The following is a 23,460-nucleotide window of genomic DNA, read 5'->3' on the forward strand; positions in this document are numbered from 1 at the left end:
CAGTACTCTACTCTACACCAGTACTCTACTCTACACCAGTACTCTACTCCAGTACTCTACTCTACTCCAGTACTCTACACTAGTACTCTACTAAAAAAATAAGTACTCTATAACGGTACTCTACTAAAAAATATATAAATACTCCACAACAGTACTCTACAACAGTACTCTACTCTACTACAGTACTCTACTACAGTACTCTACTCTACTACAGTACTCTACAACAGTACTCTACTACTGTACTCTACAACAGTACTCTACTCTACTACAGTACTCTACTCTAGAACAGTACTCTACTACAGTACTCTACTACTGTACTCTACAACAGTACTCTACTCTACTACAGTACTCTACTCTAGAACAGTACTCTACTACAGTACTCTACTCTACAACAGTACTCTACTCTAGAACAGTACTCTACTACAGTACTCTACAACAGTACTCTACTACAGTACTCTACAACAGTACTCTACTCTAGAACAGTACTCTACTACAGTACTCTACTCTACAACAGTACTCTACTCTAGAACAGTACTCTACTACAGTACTCTACTACAGTACTCTACTACAGTACTCTACAACAGTACTCTACTACAGTACTCTACTACTGTACTCTACAACAGTACTCTACTCTACAACAGTACTCTACAACAGTACTCTACTACAGTACTCTACTCTACAACAGTACTCTACAACAGTACTCTACTACAGTACTCTACTCTACTACAGTACTCTACTCTACTACAGTACTCTACTACAGTACTCTACTCTACTACAGTACTCTACTCTACTACAGTACTCTACTACAGTACTCTACTACAGTACTCTACTCTACAACAGTACTCTACTACTGTACTCTACAACAGTACTCTACTCTACAACAGTACTCTACAACAGTACTCTACTACAGTACTCTACTCTACAACAGTACTCTACAACAGTACTCTACTACAGTACTCTACTCTACTACAGTACTCTACTACAGTACTCTACTACAGTACTCTACTCTACTACAGTACTCTACTCTACTACAGTACTCTACTACAGTACTCTACTACAGTACTCTACTCTACTACAGTACTCTACAACAGTACTCTACTACTGTACTCTACAACAGTACTCTACTCTACTACAGTACTCTACTACAGTACTCTACTCTACTCTACAACAGTACTCTACTACAGTACTCTACTACAGTACTCTACAACAGTACTCTACTACTGTACTCTACTACTCTACTCTACTACTGTACTCTACTACTCTACTCTACTACTGTACTCTACTACTGTACTCTACTACTGTACTCTACTACTGTACTCTACTCTATAACAGTACTCTACTACAGTACTCTACTACTCTACTCTACTACAGTACTCTACAACAGTACTCTACTACAGTACTCTACTACTGTACTCTACAACAGTACTCTACTCTACTACAGTACTCTACTACAGTACTCTACTACAGTACTCTACTCTACTGCAGTACTCTACTACTGTACTCTACTACAGTACTCTACTACAGTACTCTACTCTACTGCAGTACTCTACTACAGTACTCTACTACTGTACTCTACTACAGTACTCTACTACTGTACTCTACTACAGTACTCTACTACAGTACTCTACTCTAGAACAGTACTCTACTACAGTACTCTACTCTACTACAGTACTCTACTACAGTACTCTACTACAGTACTCTACTACAGTACTCTACTACAGTACTCTACTACAGTACTCTACTCTAGAACAGTACTCTACTACAGTACTCTACTACAGTACTCTACTACAGTACTCTACTACAGTACTCTACTCTACAACAGTACTCTACTACAGTACTCTACTACAGTACTCTACTACAGTACTCTACTCTACAACAGTACTCTACTACAGTACTCTACTCTACTACAGTACTCTACTACAGTACTCTACTACTGTACTCTACTACTCTACTCTACTCTACTACAGTACTCTACTACTCTACTCTACTGCAGTACTCTACTACTGTACTCTACTACAGTACTCTACTCTACTGCAGTACTCTACTACTGTACTCTACTGCAGTACTCTACTACAGTACTCTACTACAGTACTCTACTCTACTGCAGTACTCTACTACTGTACTCTACTACTGTACTCTACTACAGTACTCTACTACTGTACTCTACTACTGTACTCTACTGCAGTACTCTACTACTGTACTCTACTACTGTACTCTACTACAGTACTCTACTACTGTACTCTACTACTGTACTCTACTGCAGTACTCTACTGCAGTACTCTACTACAGTACTCTACTCTACTGCAGTACTCTACTACTGTACTCTACTACAGTACTCTACTACTGTACTCTACTACAGTACTCTACTCTACTGCAGTACTCTACTACAGTACTCTACTACTGTACTCTACTACAGTACTCTACTACTGTACTCTACTACTGTACTCTACTGCAGTACTCTACTACAGTACTCTACTCTACTGCAGTACTCTACTACTGTACTCTACTACAGTATTCTACTCTACTGCAGTACTCTACTACAGTACTCTACTACTGTACTCTACTACAGTACTCTACTCTACTGCAGTACTCTACTACAGTACTCTACTACTGTACTCTACTACAGTACTCTACAACAGTACTCTACTACAGTACTCTACTCTACAACAGTACTCTACTACAGTACTCTACTCTAGAACAGTACTCTACTACAGTACTCTACAACAGTACTCTACAACAGTACTCTACAACAGTACTCTACTACAGTACTCTACTCTAGAACAGTACTCTACTCAACAACAGTACTCTACTCTAGAACAGTACTCTACTACAGTACTCTACTACAGTACTCTACTACAGTACTCTACTACAGTACTCTACTCTACAACAGTACTCTACTCTAGAACAGTACTCTACTACAGTACTCTACTACAGTACTCTACTACAGTACTCTACTCTACAACAGTACTCTACTCTAGAACAGTACTCTACTACAGTACTCTACTCTACTACAGTACTCTACTCTACTACAGTACTCTACTACAGTACTCTACTACAGTACTCTACTCTACAACAGTACTCTACTACAGTACTCTACTCTAGAACAGTACTCTACTCTACAACAGTACTCTACTCTAGAACAGTACTCTACTACAGTACTCTACTACAGTACTCTACTACAGTACTCTACTCTACAACAGTACTCTACTCTAGAACAGTACTCTACTACAGTACTCTACTACAGTACTCTACTACAGTACTCTACTCTAGAACAGTACTCTACAACAGTACTCTACAACAGTACTCTACTACAGTACTCTACAACAGTACTCTACTCTACAACAGTACTCTACTCTAGAACAGTACTCTACTACAGTACTCTACTACAGTACTCTACTCTACTACAGTACTCTACTACAGTACTCTACTACAGTACTCTACTCTAGAACAGTACTCTACAACAGTACTCTACAACAGTACTCTACTACAGTACTCTACAACAGTACTCTACTCTACAACAGTACTCTACTCTAGAACAGTACTCTACTACAGTACTCTACTCTACTACAGTACTCTACTCTACTACAGTACTCTACTACAGTACTCTACTCTACTACAGTACTCTACTCTACTACAGTACTCTACTACAGTACTCTACTCTACTACAGTACTCTACTCTACTACAGTACTCTACTATACTACAGTACTCTACTACAGTACTCTACTACAGTACTCTACTCTACTACAGTACTCTACTCTACTACAGTACTCTACTCTACTACAGTACTCTACTACAGTACTCTACTCTACTACAGTACTCTACTACAGTACTCTACTACAGTACTCTACTCTACTACAGTACTCTACTCTACTACAGTACTCTACTCTACTACAGTACTCTACTCTACTACAGTACTCTACTCTACTACAGTACTCTACTACAGTACTCTACTACAGTACTCTACTCTACTACAGTACTCTACTACAGTACTCTACTCTACTACAGTACTCTACTACAGTACTCTACTCTACTCCAGTACTCTACTCCAGTACTCTACTCTACACCAGTACTCTACACCAGTACTCTACTCTACTCCAGTACTCTACACCAGTACTCTACTCTACTCCAGTACTCTACTCCAGTACTCTACTCTACTCCAGTACTCTACTCCAGTACTCTACTCTACACCAGTACTCTACACCAGTACTCTACTACAGTACTCTACTCTAGAACAGTACTCTACTACAGTACTCTACTCTACTACAGTACTCTACTCTACTACTCTACTCTACTACAGTACTCTACTACAGTACTCTACTCTACTACAGTACTCTACTACAGTACTCTACTCTACAACAGTACTCTACTACAGTACTCTACAACAGTACTCTACAACAGTACTCTACTCTACAACAGTACTCTACTCTAGAACAGTACTCTACTACAGTACTCTACTCTAGAAGAGTACTCTACTACAGTACTCTACTACAGTACTCTACTACAGTACTCTACTCTACTACAGTACTCTACTCTACTACAGTACTCTACTCTACTGCAGTACTCTACTACTCTACTCTACTCTACTACAGTACTCTACTCTACTACAGTACTCTACTACAGTACTCTACTACAGTACTCTACTACAGTACTCTACTACAGTACTCTACTCTACTACAGTACTCTACTCTACAACAGTACTCTACTCTAGAACAGTACTCTACTACAGTACTCTACTCTACTACAGTACTCTACTCTACAACAGTACTCTACTCTAGAACAGTACTCTACTACAGTACTCTACTCTACTACAGTACTCTACTCTACAACAGTACTCTACTCTAGAACAGTACTCTACTACAGTACTCTACTACAGTACTCTACTCTACAACAGTACTCTACTCTAGAACAGTACTCTACTACAGTACTCTACTACAGTACTCTACTCTACTACTGTACTCTACTGCAGTACTCTACTACTCTACTCTACTCTACAACAGTACTCTACTCTACTACAGTACTCTACTACTCTACTCTACTCTACAACAGTACTCTACTACAGTACTCTACTCCAGTACTCTACTCCAGTACTCTACTCTACACCAGTACTCTACTCCAGTACTCTACTCTACTCCAGTACTCTACTCTACTCCAGTACTCTACTCTACACCAGTACTCTACTCTACTCCAGTACTCTACTCTACTCCAGTACTCTACACCAGTACTCTACTCCAGTACTCTACTCTACTACTCTACTCTACTCCAGTACTCTACACCAGTACTCTACTACAGTACTCTACAACAGTACTCTACTACAGTACTCTACTCTAGAACAGTACTCTACAACAGTACTCTACTACAGTACTCTACTCTACAACAGTACTCTACTACAGTACTCTACTCTACTGCAGTACTCTACTACAGTACTCTACTCTACAACAGTACTCTACTACAGTACTCTACTCTACTGCAGTACTCTACTACAGTACTCTACTCTACTCTACTACAGTACTCTACTGCAGTACTCTACTACAGTACTCTACTCTACAACAGTACTCTACTACAGTACTCTACTCTACTGCAGTACTCTACTACAGTACTCTACTCTACTACAGTACTCTACTACAGTACTCTACTACAGTACTCTACTCTACTCTACTACAGTACTCTACTACAGTACTCTACTACAGTACTCTACTCTACTACAGTACTCTACTACAGTACTCTACTCTACTCTACTACAGTACTCTACTACAGTACTCTACTCTACTCTACTACAGTACTCTACTACAGTACTCTACTACAGTACTCTACTCTACTCTACTACAGTACTCTACTACAGTACTCTACTCTACTCTACTCTACTACAGTACTCTACTACAGTACTCTACTACAGTACTCTACTCTACTCTACTACAGTACTCTACTACAGTACTCTACTACAGTACTCTACTCTACTCTACTACAGTACTCTACTACAGTACTCTACTACAGTACTCTACTCTACTCTACTACTCTACTCTACTCTACTACAATACTCTACTACAGTACTCTACTACAGTACTCTACTCTACTACAGTACTCTACTACAGTACTCTACTCTACTACAGTACTCTACTACAGTACTCTACTACAGTACTCTACTACAGTACTCTACTCTACTACAGTACTCTACTCTACTGCAGTACTCTACTACTCTACTCTACTACAGTACTCTACTCTAGAACAGTACTCTACTACAGTACTCTACTCTACTACAGTACTCTACTCTACTACAGTACTCTACTACAGTACTCTACTCTACTACAGTACTCTACTCTAGAACAGTACTCTACTACAGTACTCTACTCTACTACAGTACTCTACTCTAGAACAGTACTCTACTACTCTACTCTACTCTACTACAGTACTCTACTCTACTACAGTACTCTACTACAGTACTCTACTACAGTACTCTACTACAGTACTCTACAACAGTACTCTACTCTAGAACAGTACTCTACTACAGTACTCTACTACAGTACTCTACTACAGTACTCTACTACAGTACTCTACTACAGTACTCTACAACAGTACTCTACTCTAGAACAGTACTCTACTACAGTACTCTACAACAGTACTCTACTCTAGAACAGTACTCTACTACAGTACTCTACTACAGTACTCTACAACAGTACTCTACTCTAGAACAGTACTCTACTACTCTACTCTACTCTACAACAGTACTCTACTCTACTACAGTACTCTACAACAGTACTCTACTCTACTACAGTACTCTACTACAGTACTCTACTCTACAACAGTACTCTACTCTACTACAGTACTCTACAACAGTACTCTACTCTACTACAGTACTCTACTACAGTACTCTACTACAGTACTCTACTCTAGAACAGTACTCTACTACTCTACTCTACTCTACAACAGTACTCTACTCTACTACAGTACTCTACAACAGTACTCTACTCTAGAACAGTACTCTACTACAGTACTCTACTACTCTACTCTACTCTACTACAGTACTCTACTCTACTACTCTACTCTACTACAGTACTCTACTACAGTACTCTACTACAGTACTCTACTACAGTACTCTACTACAGTACTCTACTCTAGAACAGTACTCTACTCTACTACAGTACTCTACTACAGTACTCTACTCTACTGCTGTACTCTACAACAGTACTCTACTCTACTACAGTACTCTACTACAGTACTCTACTACAGTACTCTACTACAGTACTCTACTACAGTACTCTACTACAGTACTCTACTCTACTACAGTACTCTACTACAGTACTCTACTACAGTACTCTACTACAGTACTCTACTACAGTACTCTACTCTACTACAGTACTCTACTACAGTACTCTACTACAGTACTCTACTACTGTACTCTACTACTGTACTCTACTACAGTACTCTACTGCAGTACTCTACTACTGTACTCTACAACAGTACTCTACTCTACTAAAGTACTCTACTGTCTGGAAGTAGTTTTGAAGTACTAGGAAACCTACTTGTAAGACTTTTTATATTTTAATTTCTTGTGGAACTAAATGATCCAAATTAAATGTGTTTCCTTTTCTCAGGATGCATCGATCACATTTATCATTATTTTCAACCTCCTATTTCTCCTAGTCTTTTCTTCTTTCTCCTTTTCTCTGTTCCTCTGTTCTAATGAGGGAGGTGTCCAGCTGTCTAAGCTGTTTCGGGAAGCCCCAGTCGAGGATGCTGTGTTGCATCCCGTGGTCCATGGCATCCACCACCATCATTTTCTTAGAGATCATCAGGTAGGCCAGGAACAGGGTGGCTGACCTGCTTCTCCCCATCACACAGTGGACTTGGAGCTTATCTGGAGATACAGAATAATAGGGATACTCTTCTAATACACGGAGAAGAAAAACAAGACATGAAGGTGTTTGTTATTAGGAGACATGGTAAGCTACCACTGTATAATCACTTCAATGAATAAGCAGTCATAACCTAAAAGTATTCATCAATTCTTCAAGAGGGCCACCATTGTTCCTGTTCCCAAGAAAGCTAAGGTAACTGAGCTAAACGACTACCGCCCCGTGGCACTCACTTCCGTCATCATGAAGTGCTTTGAGAGACTAGTCAAGGACCATATCACCTCCACCCTACCTGACACCCTAGACCCGCTCCAATTTGCTTACCGCCCCAATAGGTCCACAGACGACGCAATCGCAACCACACTGCACACTGCCCTAACCCATCTGGACAAGAGGAATACCTATGTGAGAATGCTGTTCATCGACTACAGCTCAGCATTTAACACCATAGTACCCTCCAAACTCGTCATCAAGCTCGAGACCCTGGGTCTCGACCCCGCCCTGTGCAACTGGGTACTGAACTTCCTGAGGGGCCGCCCCCAGGTGGTCAGGGTAGGTAACAACATCACCCCGCTGATCCTCAACACTGGGGCCCCACAAGGGTGCGTTCTGAGTCTTCTCCTGTACTCCCTGTTCACCCACGACTGCGTGGCCATGCACGCCTCCAACTCAATCAAGTTTGCGGACGACACTACTGTGGTAGGCTTGATTACCAACAACGACGAGACGGCCTACAGGGAGGAGGTGAGGGCCCTCGGAGTGTGGTGTCAGGAAAATAACCTCACACTCAACGTCAACAAAACAAAGGAGATGATTGTGGACTTCAGGAAACAGCAGAGGGAGCACCCCCCTATCCACATCGACGGGACAGTAGTGGAGAGGGTAGTAAGTTTAAAGTTCCTCGGTGTACACATCACGGACAAACTGAATTGGTCCACCCACACAGACAGCGTTGTGAAGAAGGCGCAACAGCGCAACAGCGCCTCTTCAACCTCAGGAGGCTGAAGAAATTTGGCTTGTCACCAAAAGCACTCACAAACTTCTACAGATGCACAGTCGAGAGCATCCTGTCGGGTTGTATCACCGCCTGGTACGGAAACTGCTCCGCCCACAACCGTAAGGCTCTCCAGAGGGTAGTGAGGTCTGCACACCGCATCACTGGGGGCAAACTACCTGCCCTCCAGGACACCTACACCACCCGATGTCACAGGAAGGCCATAAAGATCATCAAGGACAACAACCACCCGAGCCACTGCCTGTTCACCCCACTATCATCCAGAAGGCGAGGTCAGTACAGGTGCATCAAAGCAGGAACCGAGAGACTGAAAAACAGCTTCTATCTCAAGGCCATCAGACTGTTAAAGAGCCACCACTAACATCGAGGAACTTAAAACTCTCTGCCTTCTCCACTACTGTCCCGTCGATTTGGATAGGGGGGTGCTCCCTCTGCTGTTTCCTGAAGTCCACGATCATCTTTGTTTTGTTGACGTTGAGTTAGAGGTTATTTTCCTGACACCACACTCCGAGGGCCCTCACCTCCTCCCTGTAGGCTGTCTCGTCGTTGTTGGTAATCAAACCTACCACTGTAGTGTCGTCTGCAAACTTGATGATTGAGTTGGAGACGTGCATGGCCACGCAGTCATGGGTGAACAGGGAGTACAGGAGAGGGCTGAGAATGCACCCTTGTGGGGCCCCAGTGTTGAGGATCAGCGGGGTGGAGATGTTGTTTTCTGCCTTCACCACCTGGGGGAGGCCCGTCAGAAAGTCCAGGACCCAGTTGCACAGGGCGGGGTCGAGACCCAGGGTCTCAAGCTTAATGATGAGTATGGAAGGTACTGGGGTGTTGAATGCTGAGCTGTAGTCAATGAACAGCATTCTTACATAGGTATTCTTTTTGTCCAGATGGGATTGTGCAGTGTGATGGTGATTGCATCGTCTGTGGACCTATTGGATCGGTACGCAAATTGGAGTGGGTCTATGGTATCAGGTACTGTAGAGGTGATATGATCCTTGACTAGTCTCTCAAAGCACTTCATGATGACGGAAGTGAGTGCTACGGGGCGGTAGTCATTTAGTTCAGTTACCTTGGCTTTCTTGGGAACAGAAACAATGGTGGCCATCTTCAAGCATGTGGGGACAGCAGACTGGGATAGGGATTGATTGAATATGTCCGTAAACATACCATCCAGCTGGTCTGCGCATGCTCTGAGGATGCGGCTAGGGATGCCGTCTGGGCCAGCAGCCTTGCGAGGGTTAACACATTTAAATGTTTTACTCACGTTGGCCATGGAGAAGGAGAGCCCACAGTTTTTGGTAGCAGCCTGCGTTGGTGGCACTGTATTGTCCTCAAAGCGCGCAAAGAAGTTGTTTAATTTGTCTGGGAGCAAGACGTCGATGTCCGCGACGGGGCTGGTTTTCTTTTTGTAATCTGTGATTGTACCCTGCGACATTCGTCTTGTGTTTGAACCATTGAATTGCGACTCTACTTTGTCTCTATACTGACGCTTAGCTTGTTTGATTGCCTTGCGGAGGAAATAGCTACACTGTTTGTATTCGGTCATGTTTCTGGTCACCTTGCCCTGATTAAAAGCAGTGGTTCATGCTTTCAGTTTTGCGGGAATGCTGCCATCAAGCCACGGTTTCTGGTTAGGAAAGGTTTTAATAGTCAGTGAGTACAACATCTCCAATGCACTTCCTAATAAACTCACTCACCGAGTCAGCGTGAGTAACCCACTGTTATTGTCTGAGGCTTCCCGGAACATATCCCAGGCTAAAGATGTACAGTGATATGTACTTCAGGTAGGAGACTAACACATCCGACAGTGGGTAACTGTTATGTATTACAGTAATACCCAGATATAATACTGTACACATGTTTACCAGGAACAGAATAAACTGGGTACCAGTCTGTCCTCTCTTGCCAACTCCTTACGGAATTGCCAAGCCAAAACATTTGGCATTACAATGAGTGACAAGGAGTTGGCATGACAACACAGACTGGCACTCAAGCTAGGTAAATAATGCGACTTTATAAATGAATCCTACAGACGATGAACCATATAATAATAATTTTGGGGGGTGGAATTAATAAATCAAAGTATGGAAAAGAAGACTGAAATCAAAAAGGAACATAATTAAAATAGAGGAGTGTAATGACATATTTCCATAATGACGTCCTTGATGTGGTAGACACATTCCAAAACACAAATATTTGACAATACAGAATTTTCTAAACATATGCGATTCTTCGTTGCAAGGGTTCAAAATGTTGAATTTGATCTGTTACAGAACACGTACTTGTCTCGGTTAAAGAGTAACTCCACCCAAAAATTATCTTTTGGTACTGGTTTCATTAGTCCATGGTTGACATATAAAATGCATCATACGGGATGATTTTTGTATTTAGAAAGTTACTTATCTTGACAACTTGATTTCTGACAAGCAAAACATTTTGTGACTATGTCAACAATGGACTTTTTTTTTATTTCACCTTTGGGACTTGTCACGATCGTCGTAATGTGGAAGAGAGGAGGACCAAGGCGCAGCGTGATATAAATACATTCTTCTTATTTATTTACCGAAAACGAAGAACACTAAACACACTATCAAAATAACAAACGAACGTAACGCTATAATATCAATAAGTGCAGACACAGGCAACTTAAACATAGACAATAACCCACAACCCACAATACAAAACAGGCTACCTAAATATGGTTCCCAATCAGAGACAACGCAAAACACCGGTCTCTGATTGAGAACCATATCAGGCCAAACACATAGAAATAGACAAACCAGACATACAACATAGAATTCCCACTCAGATCACACCCTGACCAAACAAAACATAAAACATACAAAGCAAACTATGGTCAGGGCGTGACAAGACTAATGAAACCAATACCAAAAGATAGTTTTGATGTGGAGTTTATCTTTAAGGCTTTTCTCCAGCTCATAGCCTCCAGATGTGACATATTCCACCACAGGTTCAGGTGGCTTTGTCTTATGAACAAACTACTTCTTCTCAGTTTACACACCTCTTGGAGCTGTGAGACGCCATGTTTCTCACCATAGCTTCCTGCTTTCACACAGGATCCATTCCCCTGAGGGAGGGGGGGAAACGTTTGGGATCTGAAGCTATTTCCTTCCAACCTGCCGAACAGGCAATGTAGTAAGTATGGTAACTAAAGCACATTTTTTGTTAATGTGCATTTTAGGCGTTACTTAAATCTCTAACATGATTTGGCAAATGTTAGAATTAGAATTCTGGTCAAATATTCTTTTTTTTACATTTATTTAATTTATTTAACGAGGCAAGTCAGTTAAGAACAAATTCTTATTTACAATGAAGGCCTACCAAAAGGCAAAGGGCCTCCTGCGGGGACGGGGGCTAGGATTAAAAAAAAAATGTAATTAATATACAAGAGATTCAACTGAAGTGTACTGCTGTATCACCGCCTTTGGAAAGTATTCAGACCCCTTGACTTTTTCCACATTTTGTTAAGTTACATCCTAAAATGTATTCAATTTTTTTAATCCTCAGCAATCTACACACAATACCCCATAATGACAAAGCAAAAACTGGTTCAGACAGTTTTTGCAAATGTATTAAAAATAAAAAACAGAGGTACCTGCATCCTGTTTCCAATTGATCATCTTTGAGATGTTTCTACAACTTGATTGGAGTCCACCTGTGGTAAATTCCATTGATTGAACATGATTTGGAAAGGCACACACCTGTCTATATAAGGTCTTACAGTTGACAGTGCATGTTAGAGCAAAAACCAAGCCATGAGGTCAAAGGAATTGTCCGTAGAGCTCCAAGACAGGATTGTGTCGAGGCAGAGATCTGGGAAAGGGTACCAAAACACTTCTGCAGCATTGAAGGTCCCCAAGAACACAGTGGCCTCCATCATTCTTAAATGGAAGAAGTTTGTAACCACCAAGACTCTTCCTAGAGCTGGCCGCGCAGCCAAACTGAGCAAGGGGGACAGGGCCTTGGTCAGAGAGGTGACCAAGAACCCCATGGTCACTCTGACAGAGCTCTATTAAAGGAGATGAGATCTAGGGTCTCCCTCTACAAATTCAAAAATGACAGTTTCCCACCGAAACTCTTAACACGTTCCAAAGCAAATACTGGAACAATATTTCTAACATACATTTACATTTAAGTCATTTAGCAGACGCTCTTATCCAGAGCGACTTACAAATTGGTGCATTCACCTTAGGGAATGGTCAGATACGATCTAAAGAATAATAATGTCATATGGGTTGTTATTTTGTGATGCCATTAAAAGTGTTATAAAGGAAGTACTGTAACTTAAAGTATATACACCACATGCACGAAGTCTCCATCCTTAACGTTGTATATGAAATATGATATTTTTTTTAAAGATCGGAATGTGATTTTAGGAGTCATAAGAGATAATTTGTCTCCTATAACCTTTGCACAGTAAGTAACCACGCCCCGAGTGAGGTCAGAGAGTGTGTCAGCTTGACGGAACCGCCCCTTTTGACCAGAGTGCATAAAGGATTGGTAAAGAAATTAACATTCAGACCAAAGAGGCGTGAAGATGCAGCTCACGTCCAAAGTGGTTCGGACTCGGAAATCTCAACACGAGGTAGAGACGATAGTCACCTCCTGGACAATCACTGGTACGGCTGATTAGCTGTCCTAAGTAAAGTATATAGAAAAGCGAATTTAAGTGGGACCACTCTACTACTCTTCTCAAATCACCTTAGTACTCTACTCTCATCACCCAATGGGAACCATCGACACTGTTGGCTAGCCTATCTTCAAATGAGCATCTTCCAGAGTGAACAACAGTAGACGAGACGGATCCGGACCCATCGCGCTGTAAGGCCCAACACCCTTCCTAAGAAGGCCCAACACCCTTCCTAAGAAGGCCTGGTTCCGACAGTTACACGGCCTACGAAGACATTCACACGTAATTACATTCAGGATTTCTTACTCCAAACGGGTGGCGGTTCGTGTGCAAAGTATATGATTACTGTGAGAGTGGTTTCTAAAATTTATCAACGATAAGTGTCTCACTTTTTCTCTCTGTCTCTCCATCTCCTTTGTAACAAGCCGCCATATGTTGTCAGTCTGCTAGGGACCTTTTTCCTAATGTATTAAGTGTGTATGTTTATCCTGTGCTATCATTTAGTTAGTTAGTAAATAAATAATTAAGCCAATTTGTGTAGTACTGAATCATAAGTAAGGCTGTTTTTTTTTTTTACAGATGCAGGAGGATACGACTGTTCAGAATGATGATATGATAAGAGGTTTTGATTAATACGTTGACTGTTTTATGGGTGTGATAGGTAAAGACATTTAGCGTTTAATTCCGGAGATGGTAACTCTTTAAACAACCGATCTCATGGTGCCCCAAATCCTAATGAGTTAATTGTTACATGATTAATTAAACGGGTAACATTTAAACATACTTAGTCGATTAGATAATTAACAGTCATCAGATTAATGAAAGTAAAGTCACGACACGACAACGCAGGAGTAGTTTCGGGACAAGTTTTGGAATGTCTTTCAGTGGCCCAGCCAGAGCCTGGACTTGAACCTGATCTAACAGCTCTGGAGAGACCTAAAAATAGCTGTGCAGCAACGCTCCCCATCCAACCTGACAGAGCTTGAGAGGATATGCAGAGAACAATGGGAGAAACTCCCCAAATACATGTGTGCCAAGCTTGTAGCGCCATACCCAAGAAGCTGTAATCTCTGCAAAGGTGCTTCAACAAAGCACTGAGTAAAAGGTCTGAATACTTAAATACTGATATTTCAGTTTCTATTTGTAATAAATTAGCAAAAAATTCTAAACTGTTTCTGCTTTGTCATTGAGGTATTGTGTGTAGGTTGATGAGGGGGAAAAACTATTTGATACATTTTAGAATAAAGCTGTAACGTAACAAAATGTGGAAAAAGTCAAGGGGTCTGAATACTTTCCGAAGGCACAGTATAATAGCACAGTGTAGCTCATCGTGTGTGTCCTGTTAACATGTTGTCAAACAGTTCTAGAAAACAAATAGTAAAGTAAAGTAAAATGTGCTTTTCATTCTGGGAGCCTGACTGGAGTGGAGTCGGTCAGGGGGGGGGGGGGGGCACAGATTGTATAACTGGCCAGTGACAGGACAGGCATCAAATGGAAGGGGTATATTTAGGACTAGTATGTGGTAGGCAGAGAAGCCCCCTGAACTTAGTGGCTGTAGTGGAAAAACCTCCTCAGTAATAGTGTTTGTCCCAAATGACACCCTATTCCTGGTCTAAAACTAATGCACTATATGGGGACGATGCCATCCTGGACTCTTAGGCACTGCATCTCAGTGCTAGAGGCGTCACTACAGACCCTGGTTCGATTCCAGGCTGTATCACAACCGGCCGTGATTGGGAGTCCCATAGGGCAGCGCACAATTGGCCCAGCGTCGTCCGGGTTAGGATTTTGCCGAGGTAGGCCGTCATTGTAAGTAAGAATTTGTTCTTAACTGACTTGCCAAGTTAAATAAAGGTTACATAAAGTCCTGAACAGAGCTGGTAACTTTACTATCTGCAGCTGTGCTGTGCTTAGCCACGCCAAAAGACATATCGCACTCCAGTGAACAGGGTATGCCAAGCGTCTGTTGGAAATCTGTCAGTTTACATATCACAGTCTTAAAGCAAGGGCCGTGGGACTCTGTGTGTCATTCTTTAAGAAGCAGCATATCTCACAGGTTATATAGTCAAATAAATATGTAACTTTGATGTGTGTTTCTAGGATTGAAAGATCATTGAAATGTGTTCAGATAGGGAAAGGATGATGTTCTGTATAAAATGGTACAGGGCTTGAGTTCTCACTGATCATCTAAAGGCTCCACAATGCTAGCCAAAGAACAGATTAAGGATAGTGATTGCGGTGTGGAAAGGAGTTGAATGAAGCATTGTAAACATGTCAGATTTTCTGTTTTTACACCAATTCCCTCTTCTGTCTTCAGCTCTTCATGCTCTGACATCGTTCATTCTGACAGTGAAATCATCTCACCTGTGATATATAATTATTTTTTATCATGACAACGAGCGTTTCTCTCTCTACAGTACTGGTGCTCCGGAGAGCAAGCATCTCGTAAGATGGCTCCATCTCTTTTCACAGTTTGACCTGGATCATCTGTATACATGCTTTGAACCACAGTTGAACCATATTTCTGTCATAGTATATCATCCCTCTTACTGTGAGACGTTACAGTTAACAGCTTCCGTGTAGATTTCAACAGGTTTTTTTTTTAGACACATTATTCTGAGCGATTAAGTGACTGAATAAGTGTGATGCTATTTCTGGATAAAGGTATGCATTGCAGACACATCGATGTAATCGACATGTTGTTCTCGATTGTTCTCCATCTGTCTGTATAGATATATTTCTATCAAAGCAAAGATAGAATCCGAATAATATATGTTAGGGCTCTTGTATTAGAGAGCGATAACATACAGCAATAGTCTTTCACATTTACACCATGAGTCATTATTCATTTCCCCCATCCTTTCCAGAGATAAGGATGTGTTCAGATGGTACAGTCGGGCGGACTGGCCATCTGGCATTTCGGGCAAATGCCAGATAGGCTGGTCCATTTTTAGCCTGGTGGCCCTGTTTAACTTGGGTTGTTTGCGCAAAATGATAATTATTTGGCTAATAACGGGAGCCTCAATGTGTCGTGGCCTCAAGGGGGAAAAAAGGGGTCCGTGTGTTAGAAGTGCCAGGGCCGATTTCTGATCCCAGTCTGCCCCTGGGTACAGTTGGTGTAGACATCCAGTGTTGGGGAGAAGCTGAGAATCCCTTGGCCCATGCAGGGTGGGTGGTTCTGGGCTGTGTTTCTCTCTGATGGCAGAACAGTGTTGGAGGCCAGGGACCTGCTGTTGTAACACATTAACAGCAGGTGGTAGAGAGACCAGAACAACACCAATGTGCCCCTCCAGATGTGATTCTGCTAATTGAAGCTAATTAGAGGACCTGTTTTTCAGAATGTCGTCATTAGCGTTTGGTGCTCTTCACAATCTGTCATTTGTAATGTTGGTTGTTGTAGAAAGAAGGGCGTTGGTGGTAATTAACGAGTGTTAAGTACTTATGTTTCCTTTGTTTTGTGCATTGTGTCTGTATGCGGACATGTTTCTTCTCATTGTGAAACAACGGTTATCTCACAAGTCTTTGAATGATAAAAGCTGAATGTGTTAATTTATTTCTGACAAATGACTTTACACTGAAGAATAAAACAGCTCAACCATCTACAGTATGAGTATTACCATTTGTCTCCTACTAGAATATCAGTTGTCTCCTACTAGAATATCAGTTGTCTCCTACTAGACTACTAGTCTACAGTATGAGTATACAGTACAGTTGTCCCCTACTAGACTACCAGTTGTCTCCTACTAGAATATCAGTTGTCTCCTACTAGACTACTAGTCTACAGTATGAGTATACAGTACAGTTGTCTCCAGCTAGACTACCAGTTGTCTCCTACTAGACTACCAGTTGTCTCCTGCTAGACTACCAGTTGTCTCCTGCTAGACTACCAGTTGTCTCCTGCTAGACTACCAGTTGTCTCCTGCTAGACTACCAGTTGTCTCCTGCTAGACTACCAGTTGTCTCCTACTAGACTACCAGTTGTCTCCTACTAGACTACCAGTTGTCTCCTACTAGACTACCAGTTGTCTCCTACTAGACTACCAGTTGTCTCCTACTAGACTACCAGTTGTCTCCTACTAGATTACCATTTGTCTCCTACTAGACTACCAGTTGTCTCCTACTAGATTACCAGTTGTCCCCTACTAGACTACCAGTTGTCTCCTACTAGACTACCAGTTGTCTCCTACTAGACTACCAGTTGTCTCCTACTAGACTACCAGACTACAGTATGAGTATACAGTTGTCCCCTACTAGACTACCAGACTATAGTATGTCCAAAAGTCTCTCACCAAAAGTGCCTATAGGTGTCCTCATTGTCATCTGTCCTGGTAGTGGAGGTGGCTGTCCAGGTCTCGGCACTGCTCCAGGAATCCAGCATTGGAACAGATGTTTCTGTTTGCAGCCTTGATGCCATCCACCAGAGGTCATTTCCTCATCGATCATCAGGAAGGCAGGACCAGACTGGAGGGGCGACTCAGACCCAGCGCACAGTGGACCAACACCTTACCTGCCAGGCCTGGAGGGGCGACTCAGACCCAGCGCACAGTGGACCAACACCTTACCTGCCAGGCCTGGAGGGGCGACTCAGACCCAGCGCACAGTGGACCAACACCTTACCTGCCAGGCCTGGGGGAGGGACTCAGACCCAGCGCACAGTGGACCAACACCTTACCTGCCAGGCCTGGAGGGGCGACTCAGACCCAGCGCACAGTGGACCAACACCTTACCTGCCAGGCCTGGAGGGGCGACTCAGACCCAGCGCACAGTGGACCAACACCTTACCTGCCAGGCCTGGGGGAGCGACTCAGACCCAGCGCACAGTGGACCAACACCTTACCTGCCAGGCCTGGGGGAGGGACTCAGACCCAGCGCACAGTGGACCAACACCTTACCTGCCAGGCCTGGAGGGGCGACTCAGACCCAGCGCACAGTGGACCAACACCTTACCTGCCAGGCCTGGGGGAGGGACTCAGACCCAGCGCACAGTGGACCAACACCTTACCTGCCAGGCCTGGGGGAGCGACTCAGACCCAGCGCACAGTGGACCAACACCTTACCTGCCAGGCCTGGGGGAGCGACGAAAGGTAGGCACACTTAGTCAGCTCTCATTTAGCTATATTTAGAAGAAGAAGACGACACAGGTACAAAGGTAATTCCATTACATGTGTAATACTTAAATACAAAGGTAATAAAATTACATTGTTACTTAAAAAAACAATGTATTTTTCTTAACTGTATTGTTGGTTAAGGGCTTGTAAGTAAGAATGTCACTGTAAGGTCTGTTGTTTTCAGTGCATGTGACAAATAGCATTTGATTTGATTTTTTTTAAAATATATAAATGTAACGTAATTTCATTCACTACCTAAGTGATGTCTCAACTCACCCAAATCCCTGGCAACATTTAAAGTATCCCATTTACTTAGTAGAAGAACATGGCATGGGTTACTTGTTCATTTCATATTGTGTCAAACTCTGAATTACAGACCTGTAGGCTTAATATCAAAATGGAGTACTTTTTAAATTGCTTTCCTCCCAAAAGTTTTCTTTCAACAATGTTGCAACAAATGTTTCTACACGGTAATCCGTGGTTTCTCTTATCCTACTTTGGGGCTTAGGGCCCATAGGAGCGGGTAATTGAACTGTCTTCCAGCCTGTGTTTCTGCTAGGGATTACTGTAGGCCCCGATACACACTGAAGCACTAGTCAGATCAGCCAGCATGTGAAGGAGGGGAGGGGAGGCATCATATGCGCCCCAAATATAAACCTATTCCCTACATAGCACACTACTATTTACTAGGGTTCCATGGGGAATGGGAATAGGCAACAGGGTGCCATTTGGGACGCAGCCATCATCTAATTACTGCCATGTCAGATATTGGATCACTCTGCATAACAGGGACAGGAAGTAGCAACTCTGTTACAGCACAAGGCCACAAACATAATTGTGTAATTTCCATGTCCAATGAAAGTGTTGCTTACAAATTACCAGGGCAATCCATTTAAAACCAATTTTCTTGTCCAAGGTCCCTGGCTTATGAGTTCACTGTGGGGTACGATATTAGCTTGATATTGCCCTGTCCAAGGTCCCTGGCTTATGAGGTTACTGTGGGGTACGATATTAGCTTAATGTTCAGTTTTAGCAGCTTTGTGATTTGCATTTTAACTGCTAACGGAATGGAAGGGAGGATTGCTGCATGTTGTTGGAACTGACAGACGAATGATGTTTGAATATACAATTCATTCACAAACAATGTCATTTTAATGGTACATTTAGAGGTAATTATACAGAGTGTATAGACTAAAAGAGAAAGCCTTCTGCATGGTAAAACGGAAAGCCATCTGCATGGTAAAACAGAAAGCCATCTGCATGGTAAAACAGAACTCCATCTGCATGGTAAAACAGAAAGCCATCTGCATGGTAAACATAAAGCCATCTACATGATAAAACAGAAAGCCTTCTGCATGGTAAAACGGAAAGCCATCTGCATGGTAAAACAGAACGCCATCTGCATGGTAAAACAGAAAGCCATCTGCATGGTAAACATAAAGCCATCTGCATGATAAAACAGAAAGCCATCTGCATGGTAAAACAGAAAGCCATCTGTTTTAAAACATAAAGCCATCTGTTTTAAAACATAAAGCCATCTGCATGGTAAAACAGAAAGCCATCTGCATGGTAAAACATAAAGCCATCTGCATGGTAAAACAGAAAGCCTTCTGCATGGTAAAACAGAAATCCATCTGCATGATAAAACAGAAAGCCATCTGCATGGTAAAACAGAAAGCCATCTGTTTTAAAACAGAAAGCCTTCTCCATGGTAAAACAGAAAGCCATCTGCATGGTAAAACAGAAAGCCATCTGTTTTAAAACATAAAGCCATCTGCATGGTAAAACATAAAGCCATCTGCATGGTAAAACATAAAGCCATCTGCATGGTAAAACAGAACTCCATCTGCATGGTAAAACAGAAAGCCATCTGCATGGTAAACATAAAGCCATCTGCATGATAAAACAGAAAGCCTTCTGCATGGTAAAACGGAAAGCCATCTGCATGGTAAAACAGAACGCCATCTGCATGATAAAACAGAAAGCCATCTGCATGATAAAACAGAAAGCCATCTGCATGGTAAAACAGAAAGCCATCTGCATGATAAAACAGAAAGCCATCTGCATGATAAAACAGAAAGCCATCTGCATGGTAAAACAGAAAGCCATCTGCATGATAAAACAGAAAGCCATCTGCATGGTAAAACAGAAAGCCATCTGCATGGTAAAACAGAAAGCCATCTGCATGGTAAAACAGAAAGCCATCTGCATGGTAAAACAGAAAGCCATCTGTTTTAAAACAGAAAGCCATCTGCATGGTAAAACAGAAAGCCATCTGCATGATAAAACAGAAAGCCATCTGCATGATAAAACAGAAAGCCATCTGCATGATAAAACAGAAAGCCATCTGCATGATAAAACAGAAAGCCATCTGCATGATAAAACAGAAAGCCATCTGCATGGTAAAACAGAAAGCCATCTGCATGGTAAAACAGAAAGCCATCTGTTTTAAAACAGAAAGCCATCTGCATGATAAAACAGAAAGCCATCTGCATGGTAAAACAGAAAGCCATCTGTTTTAAAACAGAAAGCCATCTGCAATGTAAAACAGAAAGCCATCTGCAATGTAAAACAGAAAGCCATCTGCAATGTAAAACAGAAAGCCATCTGCATGGTAAACATAAAGCCATCTGCATGGTAAAACAGAAAGCCTTCTGCATGGTAAAACAGAAAGCCTTCTGCATAGTAAAAGAGAAAACATTTTGCATGGTAAAAAGCTTCTGTAAAACACTTTGCGACAACCGATGATGTAAAAAAGGCCTCATAAAATACCTTTGATTGATTGCCTACCGTTGGGCGAGCTCAGGGCGGTCTTGGCGAATTTGGCTGCAGAGCAGAAGAAGGAGCAGAGGTCAAAGGAGGCGATGTGGAATGGCTCCAGTCCATGGGGATTGTAGTGTCCCTGTAGTAGCCCGTGTTCGCGTTAAACTTCCCATCCGATGTGTTCAGGACGTGGGTTATGTGATGAGCCTGGAGTGTCCTCTTGTCTTTGGCTGCCGCTGCATACCTAACAACACACAAAATCGCAAGAGGTCAGGGTTAATTTCAATTCAAGTTTAGTCAATTCAGGTCAGGAAGTAAAGGAAAAGCATCGACGAACATTGGAATTTCAGTTTGCTTCCTGAATTGAATTGGATTTTCAGTTTGCTTCCTGAATTGAATTGGAATTTCAGTATACTTCCTGAATTGAATGAATTGAAATGTAATTGGAATTTCAGTATACTTCCTGAATTGACTGAATTGAAATGTAATTGGAATTTCAGTATACTTCCTGAATTGACTGAATTGAAATGTAATTGGAATTTCAGTATACTTCCTGAATTGACTGAATTGAAATGTAATTGGAATTTCAGTATACTTCCTGAATTGACTGAATTGAAATGTAATTGGAATTTCAGTATACTTCCTGAATTGACTGAATTGAAATGTAATTGGAATTTCAGTATACTTCCTGAATTGACTGAATTGAAATGTAATTGGAATTTCAGTATACTTCCTGAATTGACTGAATTGAAATGTAATTGGAATTTCAGTTTACTTCCTGAATTGACTGAATTGAAATGTAATTGGAATTTCAGTATACTTCCTGAATTGAAATGTAATTGGAATTTCAGTTTACTTCCTGAATTGACTGAATTGAAATGTAATTGGAATTTCAGTATACTTCCTGAATTGAAATGTAATTGGAATTTCAGTTTACTTCCTGAATTGACTGAATTGAAATGTAATTGGGATTTCAGTACTTCCTGAATTGACTGAATTGAAATGTAATTGGAATTTCAGTATACTTCCTGAATTGAAATGTAATTGGAATTTCAGTTTACTTCCTGAATTGAAATGTAATTGGAATTGACCCCAACCCTGTAAAAGAGGTATTTTCTTCTCTGGTTCAAACCATCAACTCATGCCCCCTCGACTCACATCACTCCTTACACAGCAAATGTATCTAGTGTTGAATTTTCAGTGTAACATTTCTAGGTTAAGTGTTAAATTAACATTCATTGGTGTAAAAGAACCCCAGTGTTGTTGTTAATAACCAGTGTTAAAGTAAAACCACGCCCATCATTGTCATATTTCCCAGGATGCTCTATTGCAGGTTGATTTTTAGAATTGGTTGTTTCAATATGTATGTTTTTTCATGTACATTGATTTATTCATTCATCTTGTCACATTTTGTTGTGTTACAGCCTGACTTTAAAATGGATAAAATATTTTTTTAAATTCTTACCCATCTAATTTAAATACAGCAAATATCTAATTTATATAAGTATTCTCACCTTTGAGTCAAAACTTTGTAGAACACCTTTGACAGCAATTACTGCTGTGAGTTTTTCCGGGTAAGTCTCTAAACACTTTCCACACCTGGACTGAGCAGTATTTGCACATTATTCTTTTTGTATTTCTTAAAGCTCTGTCGAATTGATTGTTGATCATTGCTAGACAACCATTTTCAGGTCTTGCCATAGATTTTCAAGTAGATTTCAATTTAAACTTTAACTCGGCCACTCAGGAACATTCACTGTTTTCTTGGTAAGCAACTCCAGTGTAGATTTGGCCTTGTGTTTTAAGGCATTTATCCTGCTGAAAGGTGAATTCATCTCACAGTGTTTGGTGGAAAGCAGATTGAACCAGGTTGTCCTTTTGGATTTTGCCTGTGCTGAGCTCCATTCCATTTATTATTTTTTATCCTGAAAAACTCCCCAGTCCTTAACGATTACAAGCACAACCATAACATGATGCAGCCACCACTATGCTTGAAAATTAGTCGAGTGCTACTCAGTAATGTTGGAAAACCTCCCTGGTGTTCTTTTTACGTGTCTTTGTTCAAAGGATAA

Source organism: Salvelinus namaycush, chromosome 35 (assembly GCF_016432855.1).
Source record: "Salvelinus namaycush isolate Seneca chromosome 35, SaNama_1.0, whole genome shotgun sequence".
In the NCBI taxonomy this organism is placed as follows: domain Eukaryota; kingdom Metazoa; phylum Chordata; class Actinopteri; order Salmoniformes; family Salmonidae; genus Salvelinus; species Salvelinus namaycush.